The sequence below is a fragment of the Platichthys flesus genome, chromosome 14 (genome assembly GCF_949316205.1).
Source record: "Platichthys flesus chromosome 14, fPlaFle2.1, whole genome shotgun sequence".
Classification (NCBI taxonomy): Eukaryota; Metazoa; Chordata; class Actinopteri; order Pleuronectiformes; family Pleuronectidae; genus Platichthys; species Platichthys flesus.
In genome coordinates this window covers 18798472-18813719 of record NC_084958.1, presented here as the reverse complement: position 1 = coordinate 18813719, position 15248 = coordinate 18798472, and the positions used below count along the sequence as shown (strand labels likewise).

The window sequence follows — 15248 nt, the reverse complement described above, 5'->3', positions numbered from 1 at the left end:
ATAAAGAATGGAGTGTTTTGTATCTTCGTCGAGGAGATGCAGGTTTTTTTCTCTCCTTGTCTGGTTAACTTGGTGTGTGAATGTGCTGGGAATAACATCTGGTGTCTTGTCGAGTGTCCCAGCCGCATTGCTGTCCCGCCTCTTCCTAATTGTCATCCTCTTGCCTTGGTTTAAGGTATTTGTCTTGAGAGACGTAGACTCTCTGTCTCAGAGTCACAGACATTTAAATACCACAGAGGAAACACAGGTACAAAGAAACATATGCTCAAGGTGGATGACGAGTCCCACTATCTTTGTGTGTATGCGTGTTCTCATGTCTGAGACATTGCCAACTTCAGTATGTGCAATACGATGCAATCTGGTGGTTAGTATGACACATTGTCTTTCTCACACTTTGCCAGGCTCTCTGGAGCCTCTGTCTCACCACAGTCTCGGGTTCCGTGCCCTCGGTTTGCAGGTGCTGAGGGGCTATTCCTCAGTCACCATTTGTTTCTCTTTTTGTTGTTGTCGCTTCTTTTTTGTTTGCTTGTAGGGACAATATTTTACCTTCTTCTGTAATATGTGTGGGTTTGGATTGACCTAAAATGGTGTGAAATGATACGCAACAGCCAAGTCCCTGTAGACAGATGTACAAACGCACAAAAGGGTAAATTCCTGGAAAGACAGTGGCCTGTGTGTCTACAGGAAGCAGGTGAACGTTGGCATCAGAGGAGGATGCCACTCTATTACCCCCACTGGAGCGGATGTATGAGTGTGTGAAAGATCATTGACCATAGAACGGGGTGACCTGGCAGTGTCCTGCTTCCCTCAGTCAGGACATAGGGGTTCCCTTCCAAGTCCAACCACTCTATGTTTGTGTATTTGTGCTAGTTTCTGTCTGTATGTGTGTTAGTGTGAGTGTGAGTGTGTGTGTGTGTTTAACTGAGCAGGAAGTGAGGCAGACGGACATGTCTCTCACCCTGAACATCCTACAGACTCAGTCCAGCTGCCTCCACTGCACTGGCTGTGTGACTCATACTTTCCACATCCCAGTGGATGTTAGTGGAAGGCCAGCCAGGCAACTTGTAGTCACACATGCTTCTTTCGAAAGACGGCTCACCTCGGTGTGTTGGTCTAACCCCGAATGCAGACCCCTTTTCCCAGCGGCCCTTATTTACACACGGTGTCAATGTGCACATTTACAAGCAGTTGATAGTTTTAATGAAGAGCTCTGAGACCTCTAGAGGAGACGAGACGCAAACAAGTGGAGCTTTCTGGAAGTTGTTTTTCCCACTTTCTCCAATGGCTACCAGTCCCATATCCTGTAGGGAGTGTTTGGTTTGAGAAGGTGCAGTTAAAAACTCCAGGGCCTGCTCTCTATAAATGGCGCTTTGTTCCCTGAGGCACTGCTTCCATGTCTACCTAACCCTGTTGTGTAAATACAGACAGAAGCCATCGACAGACAGCAACAAGCAGAAGCCGTACTGTTTTTTCAAGAGTTACTCAAGTGTCTGACGAACAATGGGTTCATTTTGCGGACAGGGGTTGTGACAGACACTTGTACTTTCCTCCGTGACAGGATTGTGTGTCCTCATTTGAATGGGTGTTTTTTTATTTTTCCCAACGAGACAGGAAGTAACAGAATTTCCAATTTGATGATCATCCCCGCCAACCTTGTGAAATATCTGTGTTGCTCAAGGGGCATTTCGTGTATTTGGGTTCTATGTTACCAGACAGCAAAACGGTGTATTACCAAAGTGTTTATAACAATTCAAGTAATTTTCACGATACAGATATACATAAATGTAAATTTACTGTTCAAAATATAAATAATTACACACAACTGTGATTATCTCTTGCTTGTTTTGACAAGAATTATAAGCTTTTCCAGGTCTATTTCCAAGTAAGAACCAATAAACTGATACACAAACTGATATTTTAGGAATGTTTCCGAACCCCAGCGAGCATAACCTCATGGGCGAGCAACATAGTGAACATAGCTGTGTAATGCGTGTTTGCCTCAGCCTTGTTTGTAGCGTTTTTCTGGCCCAGAGTCAGAAGTGTCAGACGGAGAGAACAGCCTTCCTCTGTCTGACTCCCCGCCTGGGCTGACACAGTGGCTGCGGCACAGACGGCAGACAGCTGCATCTCTCTGGCTTCCTCTATTTGCTATTTGAAAACCAGTGACTTCATTACCGCAGACCAGTGCAGCTGCACTCTCTGGCTGTCTCCAGGGCTGTCTTCTCGGTCTGTCTGTCTATCTGCTTGTCAGTCATTCTCTCGGGCTACATCTAATTGGATTTTGGCAGACATGCTAATCGTTCACTGTGCTTCCTTCGTATCTCTTCCTCCTACCTCTCCTTCCATCTTGACGTCAATCAACCATCTGCCTGCTTCTCGTGGGTTTGTGTCCTCGCACAACTTGACTTATGGCCTTCAGTCTGCTGCTCACCCATCATCATTTCTTTCTTTTGAAGCAGACAGTTCTGCCGTGGCCCATATGTGTCTGTAAATGGTCAGTATCCCCTGGGCCCCAATCAGCGGACAGTAACAAAATAAGCAGCCAAATGACCCGATTAGTCGATCGTTACATAAGCAAGAAGACCACTTGTGTGCGTCTGAAAGGCGGATGAGAGGAAAGCCAGTGGCTATTGATCGGGTCTCCGACCTTGATGGATGTGGCGAGTTGCTGGGTGACACAGACATTGAATAGAGGAGGAGATGGACGGAGGCAGGGAGAAAAAGGAAGAAGAGTGAAATTAGGAGACTTACTTGCGGTGGCTGCTGCCGGTTTTGCATAAGTTCCTAACTGTGTTGAGACATGTGCACCCGTCTCCCGAGTTAACCTCACCTCTGCTTCTGCTTTTGGCTGCCTTAATTTTTGTAACTCAGACAGGCAGCAAAACAGAAGTAGTGTCAAACAGACACAAAAAGGGTATATGTGTCAGAAAACAAAACATACCACCCCTGAGGGAGGCTCTTTTATAATAAAGTCAGAGATCTAAAGAGTATTAAAGTAAGAAGATGAGAGAGTAAGGCCAGGACATGTCGGTCTGACTGCCGTCGTCGTCACACACTGCTATACACTTTTTTTTCTTCCATTAATCCGGCCATGTTAGGGAGGTGGCTTCAGGGGGCTTGGGGCCCAGCTCTTCTTTCCCCGAGTTGAAAATTAACCTACCCAAGACCTGAGCTGAACCACAACCTTGAACAGCCCTCTTGGTCGGCCAATCACATGGGGGCAAGCTCGCATTTCCCCGGCCCTCTCCTTTGCCCCACACCCCACACCAAGACACTCGTACACATATTTCTATGTCTGTCTGTGATTTTCCAAAGAGCATTTATCCAACTATGCAGAACACACACAGGAACCTCTTTGAAAGCTGGCCTAGCGTAACCTACAGTCTATCATGCCTGTATATAGTTTGGTATATGGACAACTGTCCATGTTCCCTGTACACAACATGCTCCGCTCTGGCCAGTGTTTGCTGCCTGTTGTAAAGGGCTAAATGGGGCCCCGCAAAGGTGGGAGGGGCTGAGGCGAGGGGCCTCCGGTATGTCACCATTAGGTCATTGCCAGTATCGAAGCTCCATAAAAGCACTGCAGCTAACTGGAAGAACACCAAATGCATTACTTCTCAGTCTTTTTCTATAATAGATAGGAATCTTTCAAATTGTTTTGGTTTCGAATACAGCATTTACAATGGTCACAGGCCTTTCAGCCACATATGAGTTGACCACTTTAATTGGTTGTACAACCAGCTCACAGCTTTTCCTGTTCGCTACAACCCCACAGTTAAAAAAATAAATCTTTGGTCGGCTGGTGGTAATTCCCCGCCCTGGCTGCAGCTTGTTATTTTTGACTGTTTCCTTGGCTTGAGCTTCCCACCTCACTACCAGGAGAAGATAATGTGCTGCTGTGTGTATCTGATGTGCGGTAGCAGATACACTGGAGCCTGTGCAATGTCTGCCAGCAGTCTCACAGACTAAACAAACTGGCAAAGCCCCTCCCAGACAAATGCCCCATGGGCTTTTAAATGGCTATTTGCCAGTTACAACAACTCTCAACAACCACCAGTCCTCACACCGCTCGCGTAAGGCTAACGCTTGCTCAAATAAATCTAACCTCAGCATAACCTCGCAAGTTTAAGGAAAGAGTAGGAATGTCAAAGAGACACGATGACTGCACACAGCTGTTTATATGGTCTCATTTACGACTGATGGCCGAGGGCTAGCTGGTTAGCATGCTATGTTAAGAAGACATTTCAGCAACACAATATATTGATTTCTTTGACTTAAAAAAGTTCAAGCTCAAGCTCTGTGCATTCTGTCTATTAATTGTTTCATTGTTGTGAACTGAAATTCTTACCCGCTTTTGTAGCCCCCCCCCCCCAACACCCTCAGGGCAGCATACCTGATGTTGCCTTTGAGGAAAAGGAAAGTGAAAGAGAGGGGAATATAATGGGCTTTCATCTCAAACACGACTATAAAAAAGAAAGAAGCTTGGTTGTAACATGTATCACAAACCTGGTTGGGTTGTTTTGCATGGGACTATAATAATGGAAAGTCTTAAAAAAAAATAATTGACGTGTTGATGAAGAGATTAACCGTCCACTGTCTGGCGTCCCTGGGAGACAGTCAGGCGAGCAGGTTGTGATGGGGGCAGGGAGACGGAAGCGAGGGAGCTATACTGTAAAAGGACTCTGGGAGACAGCCAGCCTGTGCGTGTCTTGAGCAAGCAGACTTTGCACGTTTGCATTTGAAAGACTCTTCCGTGCCGCCTTCCCGCGGGAAATGGTGATTAATGCAGATATAAATAGAGAGATCCAGAGACAGCGCTTTCCATAGGAGCACCATATAGACAGCAAGGACACACACACACACAGAACGTATAGGCACTTAGACTCCCTCTCTGATATGTTCACCCACAATCCCAGTCTCCCAGACAGGGAGATAAACACAGGATATCAAAGGCGTGTCATGAGTCCCGCTGGGCTTCCACCCGGCACATTCACGACACATTAAGCTCAGCCACTACACTGATCAATTATGCATGTTGCAAACACCGGGAAATCATGGGAAAATAGTCAGTGTGTACGATTAAAGGAATCCCCATCTCTCCACTTTGCCAGTAATGTTCTGCGTGTTTGGTAATTGCCCGTCATTTCCATATTGAAGTCATCCTGCTTGAGATGCCTGATGAAGTGTCCACGTTCTTTTGTCAAATGGCCCCATGTGCTTAATTGCACACAACAATGGCTGCCAAGTGCTGCCCTGGCCCATGCTAGCTCTGACCTTCCGCCTACACACCAGATGAGCGCAGCAAAGATGCAAACTTGCCAGGCTCGGGTTGGTGATTACTTTTCCTGTTAGTCGTTTATTTTGCCGGCTCACCTTTGCTCCACTAACATTAAAGTCCAACAGTTTCTTTCCCCTTCAACTGCTGGCCGCCTCTATACCCTTTAAATCCCCATCACACCAGGGGTCTGAAAGATGTTGCTCAGGACGAGGCTGTAAAATTTGCAACTGGGACACACTCTGCCTTAGTGAAGGTGGAACGAGTGACATTTTGTGATTTACCCAGACTTTTGTTTCGTTCTGTCTCTTCCCTGCTGAATGCTGATGTGTTTATCCCGCCGCAACTCCCATCTGCATGCTGGCTGACAGGGAATAGTCTGTCTCCCTGATATTTCTTATGGAAGACACAGACATACAAAGATGCAGGCGCCGCTGCCTCATATTCCCCAGGGCTTCATACCAGCTCATCTAGATCCTGTTAATAGAGCGCTGTTTCCCTCTGGATCCTCAACAATCCCACTGCAATTCTCTGCAGCATAGGATACGTAGTAGACAGTCCTCAAGGTCATTGACCTCCGGATGCAATTAATTACATAATGGCTTTTAGAATGTACTAGTATAGTATAATATAGCAGTGTAAACTTCATCTGTGGAGGCCAAATTAAAAGTTGCATGAGTTGACGCTGGGCAGTAAACAGCATCCTTGCATTCAGGTAAACACTCAAGTCCTTCCTCAACTCTGCCCAAGCAAGAGAGTGTTGTGTGTGTCTGTGTGAAGCTCTAGTTGACTCCTCATGTGGCACTGATTCTTTGCGTGTCCACCTCGTTTTCTGGCTTCACCGTTGCTCACATTCACAGAGCCTTGCTGCTGGAGCGACTTGGCCAGCATGGAGCCTTGTTACCCTTGACTTTATCCTTTGAACAGTGAAGCATTGCACTCTGGTTCCAAGTCTTGACTGCATTTTCGCCAGATCCTGTGACAAGTGCACTTTGCAATGCCAGACATTTTCTTTGTCATCACTATTACAATGTTCTGGCTGAGATGCATCCTGACACGGGATGAGGACATATGTGCTATACTTCTGAAGAAAAATGACTCAGGTTAAGGGGAAAAAAAATGTTGCCTCCAGTCAGATGATGCTAGATTTTGGCAAGGTTGCCTCATACCGTTTGTTGCTTTGGCAGACACCCTCATTTTCTATTCAGTAAATATCTGTGCCCCATAAAACAATTAAAGTCACTGTTGACACTTAAATTCAAGCTTCAAACTTTGTGTCCTTGTGTTATCGTCAATGACAAAGTGTCAGACTGTGACTTGACCATGACTGGAGCTTTGAATGTGTCCGCATGATGACATCTCTTGTCAGGCAGATGAGACATACACAAAGACACGCAGCAGCACGGGACACAGTGCAGATGACAGTCCGCTGTTCATGATTAAAGGAAGCCAAAGGGGTTACCCACTGCCAGAGACACGCACACAAATGCAACCGCTGCCATCCACCACTTCCTCCATTCACCACGCCAATTCTATCATGCGGCGTGAGTCACAGTGCTCCATCAGAGCTGTGGTCTGCTCTCCACTCATCAGCGTCACGGTGGAGCCAGGTCAAAGATTTATCACCGTTCCAGTCTCTCACTCAGTCTGTTTGATGTACGCCCAGGTGTGTTCACTTAGAGCTCTGACTCAACCGTAATGACATTTACCAAACACAGCCGCACTTTGCTTGGGCTGTTGTCAAGCTCGCCTCAGACAGTGACTGTTTCAATGAGGAAAGTCTGGTGATCAAGTTAGTGGACTGTGGGTTCACCTGTCATATTAATGTATCAAGATCGATGCAAGCAGAACGGAAATAAACAGCAGCCTCTGGGCAAATGCTGGTTGATTTTGTATGTTCATTATTCACTATTGAGGGGCTTTTAATTTTGATAATTCAGGTTTCTTCATATTAAAAGTATATATATCTCCTGAATTCTGCAGTCCTACCTTCATTGTGAAAGTAGAGAGAATAGTATTCTGAGACTTGGTTTGATAAAAAGAGTTTGTGACAGAGAAATAGAGGGAGAGTCATGGAAGCTGATGGATTTGCATTACAGGACCTGTGTGTGTGTGTGTTTGTGTGTCTGAATGTTTGTGTGTGGGAGCGACAGGCGGGCCCGAGGGGCCTGGACAGCAAAGCCAAGCTGCCCATGCAGAGTCGAGCAGTAGAAGCTTCAAACAAGCTCCTGCATGTAATATGGATGAGTCCAGAGCTCCCTGCAGAACAGTCAGAGGACCCTGGGCCTGTTCGGATGTAACTGTCTGTCTGTCAGTGTGTCTGTGATAGATTTAGCCATGCAAGGCATTTTGGCCAGGTGGATCTTTCTCTTCGTAGAGCTGTGGCTGTATCGGGGGGGTCAGTCTCTTTACCCTCATTCCCTCTCTGACTTGCCCTCTCGTTGCAGACAGTGATAACCAACCAAGCGTTGACATTTACTGCAGTATCCCACGTTACAGCAGAGCAGCCTCCTGCGCTGAGGAGGAAGTAAACAAACCACAGATCGATATTATGACTGCACACTAGCGCGAGGGAAGAGGGGATTTCAGTCTGAGGCCACTACAACTCTTGCGTTTATCACTCACTTATTCAAATGTGAAGCCTATATTTTTCTTTAAACTTGTTTGTAGAGATGCATCACGAGAAATACGTTTTTATTTCCACCTTTCACCTTTCACCCAGAAACTTGAGATAATTTTGGCATCTAATTGCTTCAAGTCTAGACTTAAAATGGCAATCAGCCCAAATTCTGATGAGCTTGCTGTTGCAGAGTCTGATTGAGACGCAGAAAGGCTGGTGCATGCAGGCCTCGGCATGTTTTTTGAGGCATTCTAGTGAATGCTGTGTAATTTATTGCAAAGACAGAGGGTCGGGCAGTGTCTCCATTTTGTGTTTTCTCTCTCTGTGTAGTGATAGCAGTTCACTGCTGGCTTGCTGACAGCCTCTCTCGGCTTTCAGTCTGCTTAGCAACGCTCGCTCACTCTGCAGTTCTCTCACTCCCCTCTGTCTCCAAGCACTCTGAGTTGTTTCATCCTTTCGAATAGTAAATCCAGTTTCCTTGTAAAGAAAACCAGGCAGATCATTTGTTGTTGTTTTTTTTATGGCAGAATGTGTATCCCTAATTACTGATTTGAACCAGTAACCTACCTCCAAACAATGTCTTTTGGCTGTTAACTTCTCTTTAGTCTTTCTCTTTGGCTTTTTAGAGATGGTGTAGACCACACACACATTGGCCTTTGCTTAAGCTCAAATGATGAGTACAGTCATCTTCAGACAAGACAAGGGCCCACTGGCCTCATTCTCAGTCCATGTGTTCTCCTGGGAGCCTGAAGTGTGTTTGCTTGTGTGCACGACAGTTTGCTTGCGGTAAACTACGTCACTCTCCTCGTCCTCCTACACTGCTTTTTGATGGAGCCGCTGTTTGATGGGTTGACTGTTTACTTGTGTGTGTGTATCCGTGTTTAAATGTGTGTCTCCTGGCCTTGTTGACTCACATAGGTGAGTCTTGGCAGCTTTGGTAATTAACACACTGGGGGGGCAGCGGGGAAGGAAAGTAGAGCACAGACACACGCTGAGCTGCTGTGCTAGAGACGGCGAGCCGCACATGTACAGTATAGTATGCTCTCTTACACATGGATGATTTGAATGCCCTTCACTGACTCAAACATCAAACATACTTCAATTTCCTCGTGTGTGTGTGTGTGTGTGTGTGCAGATGGGATGAAAACCACTGACCACATTTTGAAGAAGAGCTTTAATGCTTCATGTTTAACATAATAATACATCTTGGGGGGGAGGGGGGAGATGAGGTTCAGATATCATATGGATTTTACAGTCGGAAACATTAGGCCTTCACATAATACGCGATGCAGCCGCTGAAAGGACAAACAGGAAATTTTCCGATATCTAAAATCTCTCACCCTTCACACTGAGCTTATCTCTCACAAGGCTGAATCATAAATCTTAGCTGCATCAACGGATCTAAATTTATCTTATTTTTCTATATACTTACTCTGTTCACGAAGTTACCAGCATTGTTTATTCTGCCTGAATAAAGGCCGAAAGATTTCAATTTGAATTTCAGCTCGATAAATGACTTAAATTATTAATGATCAGAGTTGTTTTGGATTAATTTCCCGTCGACCAGATAATCGATCTGCACTAATTGTCACCGTGGTCATTATGGCAGCTAGAAGCTTAGTAATCTCAATAATACTCTGTAGCAGAAGAATTCTATGTTTTTGAGATATGAACAGGAAATTAATTGTGTTTAATAATTTAGGAAAAAGGATAAATTAAGCCCTATTTTTAGCCAATCAAATGTCTCCATTTGATTGTTTTTCGTAAACCTCTTGGATAGTTAATTTAGTATTGTTGGATTTTGGACTGATGGTCGGACAAAACAAGACTCCCGGAGAGGCCATATTGAACTGCGATTGACATTTGGTCCATTTTGTAAGACTCAATCCATAACCTTAACAATTAACTGATCAATGGAAAATGTAACTGGCAGATCAATTGATAATAAAAATAATCATTACTGTTGATGGTGTTTGTGAGACAGGGTGGGGGGTGGTACACCTCAGACAGTGTGGCCTAGTGTATTCCAGTTAGACAATTTGTCCATTCATGAGGTAACATTATTACAGCCCTGCTCATACTGCAGTGAATATAGACTTGAGGCGCCCGCCTGGGATTTGGCTGTGAAACATGAGAAACAGAATAGAGAGACAAAGAGAGGGAGAGAGATAGAGAGAGAGCGAAAGAGAAAGAGAGAGGGGGGAGATGAATAGAAAAATTGATCGAGAGAGTTTAAAGAGGCTGCTTTTTATGTAAAGGATCATAGAGGAGTGCTGTCGCTAGTTTCCATATTAAACGCCTGTGTCTGTGGTGAAGCTTGGGTTTGGTGGACAGAGGGAGGGGGGGGGGGATTCTCACTTTTATAACTTGCCTCATTTTCACTCATAAATTCCCACTAGCCGTTTCTCCATTCAGTTCCACTGGCTGTAGCTTTCAAGGCTGGGTGGATTGTAAAATGGCTGACTGGAGCAGTAGCTGTGGACGAAGGCGCTCAACACATTGGCAGGGAGGGGAAATGCTCAGTGTGTGTGTGTGTGCGTGTGCATGTGCGGCTGTGTGTGTGTGTGATGACTGTCTAGACAGATCGCCCATGTGACGCAAAAATGTGCCCGAGGCCTGAAGCCAAAGCAAGTTGGGAAGGAACCTGTCCTTATCTCTCTCTCTCTGTGTGTGTGTGTGTGTGTGTGTGTGTGTGTGTGTGTGTGTGGCATGACTAGTCTGGCTGATCGTTATCACTATGCTTGTCTAGCTCTGCTGTTTTCTCGTTGTGTTTGGAAAGAGGGAGGAACAGGTGTGTGTGGTTGAGGGGAGGCACAAACAGACAGACAATTACATGTTGTCTTTGCACCTTTTTTTTATTTCTGTCTCTACTTCCCTGTTTCCCTCTGTCACCTGTTTGTCTTGCTGTCCACCTGTCAGACCTGTCCTTGTCTGTGTCCTGCTGTTTTATGTCTTGAAACGATTGAGTAATATCTCAGTTTTGGGCAAACAAACAGGTCTTTTTTAAATTTTATTCCCTAATACACGACTACAACTGAAGATCTTAGTATTCCCCTCAGGTAACAAGTCAAGAACTGAAAATCTACATTCTCTTTTCAGTGTTGAGTTAATGAGAGTACTTAAAACCTCCACTTTTGCTGCCTGCTTCCCCTGTGGGCGTTTATTGATTTGGCCGCTAAAACAAAGTGCAGCTCATTGGCTTAAGACGTTCATATCAAGAACTCTAGTGTCCGAGTGGGGGTCGGTGCGATATATAATATATAATACGGTATCCCAAAGAAAGACACAAGGTCCATATGTCAGATCTTAACTGCGAGCAAATTAACTTTGGAGCCACGAAGCTTCAATATCTTATTGTTGCATGGTTTGTCCAGGAAGTATATATATCTACGTATCTGTATCTTGATCTTTGACACAGTTGACGACCGCAGCAGAGCAGGATGTGGTTTAGAAACAGACAGGGCGTGACTGGCTGTCTCTGAGCGTCTGTGTATGTGTGTTCCTAGTTCCCCTTGTGTGTCTGTGTGTGAGGGCGAATGAAAAGCACCCAAATAAAGGCTGTTTCACTTCCTCCTGCGCGAGGAAAAATGAGAATGAGCTGCATTACTGCATCCTCATCTGCTGCCTGCCGCTCTCCTTTGCCCTCTGCCTCCGCTTCTTGAATGCCAGGCGCATGAATGGCTCAGGGGGGGGGGGAGTAGAAGGAAGAGGGGGGAAGAGGGAGGATGGGTGGCACAGTTATTGTTTCTGAACCCCTCTGTTTCTGCCCCGTGAACGAGACCGTGGGGATCACCAGGGGTTTGGTTCAGTTTTCATACCCAAGCCCTGACGCTGGCGTTTCAGCACATGCGACGACCTCAGTGTTAATGTTTAAGGGCACACAAGGGATTTTAAATATACTTTAAAACACACACAATTACACTCCAACACAGGCCGCCTGCTCTGGGATGAAAGGTCAGAATAAGGCTTGCACACTCTTTATTGTGCCCTAGATAAGATTTGCCATCAGGCTTGTTGAGACGTGTTTTGGTTGTTTGTTTGTGTCTATGTGTGACCGTGTGTTTTAAATCCAGGGCAGAGTCTTACAGTTATTTCTGTATGATATCTTTTGAAAAATCTATTCCTGCTTCCTGCTGAAAACAACAACACACTGATACTTTTTCGAATATCCTAATGAAACTGATAAAATATTTGTTTATTCTGCTTGATAAAGGGACTCTGTGTACCGTGTACTGATTAATTCAACTCTTTTTGTGGCTCCAAAATGTTCTCAAAGAGTGTCATGTTCCGTTTATTAGTAGTTTTGGAAGTTTGTTTTTACTGATCACTCTGCTGAATGTGTTTAATTTTGCTTCTACATTTTTAAAACTAAGATTTGCTGAATGGAAAATGCATCACTTCAATGTATGTGTGTGTGTTTGAGTGTGAGTGTGGTGCAGTGCAAGCCTTGTATGTGTTTTATTATACATGTTTGGAGACAGGATGTGTATTTATAGCCGAGAGTAAATGTGTGTGTGTATGCACGCACTGAGACGGCAGTCATCTGGAGTGTCCACGTGACTGAAGTGGAGACGGAGAGGGGAGGAAGAAGAGATCTTGACCTCGGACTTGTTTGCAGTCTGCGTGGCAGTGTGTGTGTTTGTGTGCGCCCGTGTATGTGTGTGTGCGTCTACCTTCAGCTTCGATACATATAAATCACACCAAAAGTAGACTAACCGATAAAAATGTCTTGTGAGCTGGGACCATTAGAGACTGGCAGGAGCTGAAAGAGACGTTCTTACATCGTCTGAAGTTTTCTGCTGAAAAAGAAATTAAGTCTGAAACCAGCTTTTCTTTGATCATATGATGGCCCTTTCACTAATTATGAACATTATGAAATCTAATGCTCAGAGCAGTGACAAAATGAACATAATGTAGAGCTTAAAGCAACACATTTTTAGATTCTTGTTTACCGTTAAGAGAAGCTCACATGTTAATGTCCGCCTCCATTTCGATTGCCCCATTGATGTAAATATCCAGCTGTAAAGAGAGGCAACACGTGTTTGTGTTGTAAATAAGATGTTAGTGCTTTACACAGGGAAACGCAGATAGAGCTCTTTGTATAAACACAAGGCTGCTGCTAAATTGCCTTCACTTTCCGCCATTGTCCGGTATGTACGGTATGGTAACGTATGTTCACGCATGTCTGCGTTTATGAGTGCCTGCTTGTTATTGTCGGATTCAACAGCACTCCGGCAACACAGACACAAGGAAAAAAACACCTTCTGCTCCATTTATGCATCGGCTGGAGAAATGTCATGTGTGCTAATGGTCGGGGGACCTAACCGAGGCTCCAGAAATGGGTCACAAAGTTCACATGGCCGTGTGTGTCATGTAGCTGTGCATAGCGGTCTGTGTGTATGTGTGTATCTGCAGCGGCAGGCAGACTGCTGGTGATTAGGAACAACAGGGCAGAGTTCAGCTGAGCGAGTGTGTGGAATGCTAATCCACATTGTCATAAGGCGAGCTTCAGCCTGACAAAGGACTGGAGACATTGTGGGGTTAGGGGGACTGTTTGTGTGTGCTTGTGTGTGTGTAAGTGTGTGTTCGCATGTGTTTGTGTGTCGCATAGGCAACCCACATAAGAGAGGAGGTTCATTACTGCAGATTAGGCCTCAGTCGCAGCATGGTGTGCGTTAATAAAGCACATTGGGGGGTGGGGAGGTGGAATGTACGAGAGAAAGAGAGAGAAAGAGAGAGATAGAGAGAGAGAGAGAGGGACGGGCAGGAAAACTGTTGAAAATGTGCAAGCGTTTGCACCCGCACACATTCATTAAGGAATAGAGAGTGTAGAGGAGCAGGAATAACGAATGGGGGTGGGTGGTGGGTGTTGGGTGGTGGGCGTTAAGCTGTCAACTGTCAGGTAAGCGGGAATTACAGGGAGAGACATAGGCAGCCATTAGTGGAACACACGTACATGTATGGTCCATATGTACACACACACACGCACACGCTTTGTGTTCGTAAACACGCACACGCACACAGTCCCACCTTTTAATGAGCTGTCAGTCCTCTCATCAACCGACATCTGCTGCTGTGGGGTCAAGCACATGAAAGACCCCTGGACGACCTGGTGGTAATGTCAGTTGGCCTCGTGCGCTGCCTCTGTCTGTGTTTGTCTCACACACACTTGTGCGGGGAGAGGGACACATTGGAGCGTTGGTGTGCATAGGGGGCAATACACACTGGCACACACACGTTCAGACAACCTTGATATTGGAGGAAATCCAGCTGACAAGGGTCCAGCTCACCTCCGCCACACCACTGCAGTGGGTTTATTGTTGCTTCTGTCAATTCTCCTCTCTCTGTCCCCTCCTTCCCTGTGTCTGCCCCGTCCCATAACTGTCTCCCCTCTTCCTCCCTACCTCCCTCTCTCCCCTCTGTGCTGCAGTGCTGCTTTCTGGAGTAAAAAAAAGGAAAAAACACCAACCACAAGCGCTCATAAGCAGACAAGCCCCCTTCTGTACACACAGACGCAGAGACACACCTGGCTACGCATATGGCTGGAGCCTTTTACATTTGCATGCACATGCTCATTCTTTCATGCCGTTGTAAATGTGGGACTTTCCCCCACATACAGTACACATGAATTCACACGCTCACAAGTCAGGAGTAGTAGTTGTCTTTGAAACGGGCTACAGAAACAGAAACGTGTTCAGAGTCTTTCAGTCTTTGAAATATGCCCAAGGTGAAAGATAGAAAACAGAAGAATGCAACAAATCCTTACAAACTTCGTTTGTGTGGATGTGTGATGTGCATGTTTTGTGTGCTGTTTATCGCTGCTAAAGATGGTGTCTTTTAGAAAATATAGCACACATGAAAATCCTTTAGTCCAGCTGATGAACTGGTGTCTGTTATTCACTGTCCGACTGCGTGCGTGCACGTGTGTGTGCAGTCATTTTACCAGCTTTTAAAGGCTAGTAAGTCAATTATTGATGCTTTCTACAACCTCTATCCCCCTTCTCCCTCTGTTCGGCTCCCCGCCTTTGCACTTTTCTCTTCATTGGAATCCCTCTCTTCCTCTGCCCTCTTAACTCCTGCATCCCCTTTTCCTCCCACGTACTCTCTCCTCTCTAAACCCCTCTTCTTCATCATTTGTCTTTCTGTTGCTGTGTTCTACCTGGCTGTTCATGTTGCGACTTGGCTCCTCTGGTGCCTGTGCTACAAGTTAGTTTGGTTGTGGGTGCGTGTGTGTGTGTGTGCACGCTAACTGCAGGCAGCATGTGTGTAGTGTTAGGCCTGTCTGCCACAGATAAGCATCAACTCCATCAGCTTGTGGCCTCTCGCTGAGCGTGTCCTGGATTTGATAAAAAA

General features: G+C 45.6%; 1 protein-coding gene across 1 annotated transcript in view; it reads left to right on the top strand.

Annotated features, from left to right (window-relative positions):
* skila (SKI-like proto-oncogene a) overlaps window positions 1-15248 on the top strand; it is a 33731-nt gene that overhangs the window by 4841 nt on the left and 13642 nt on the right. The gene's annotated exons all lie outside the window — the stretch shown is intronic.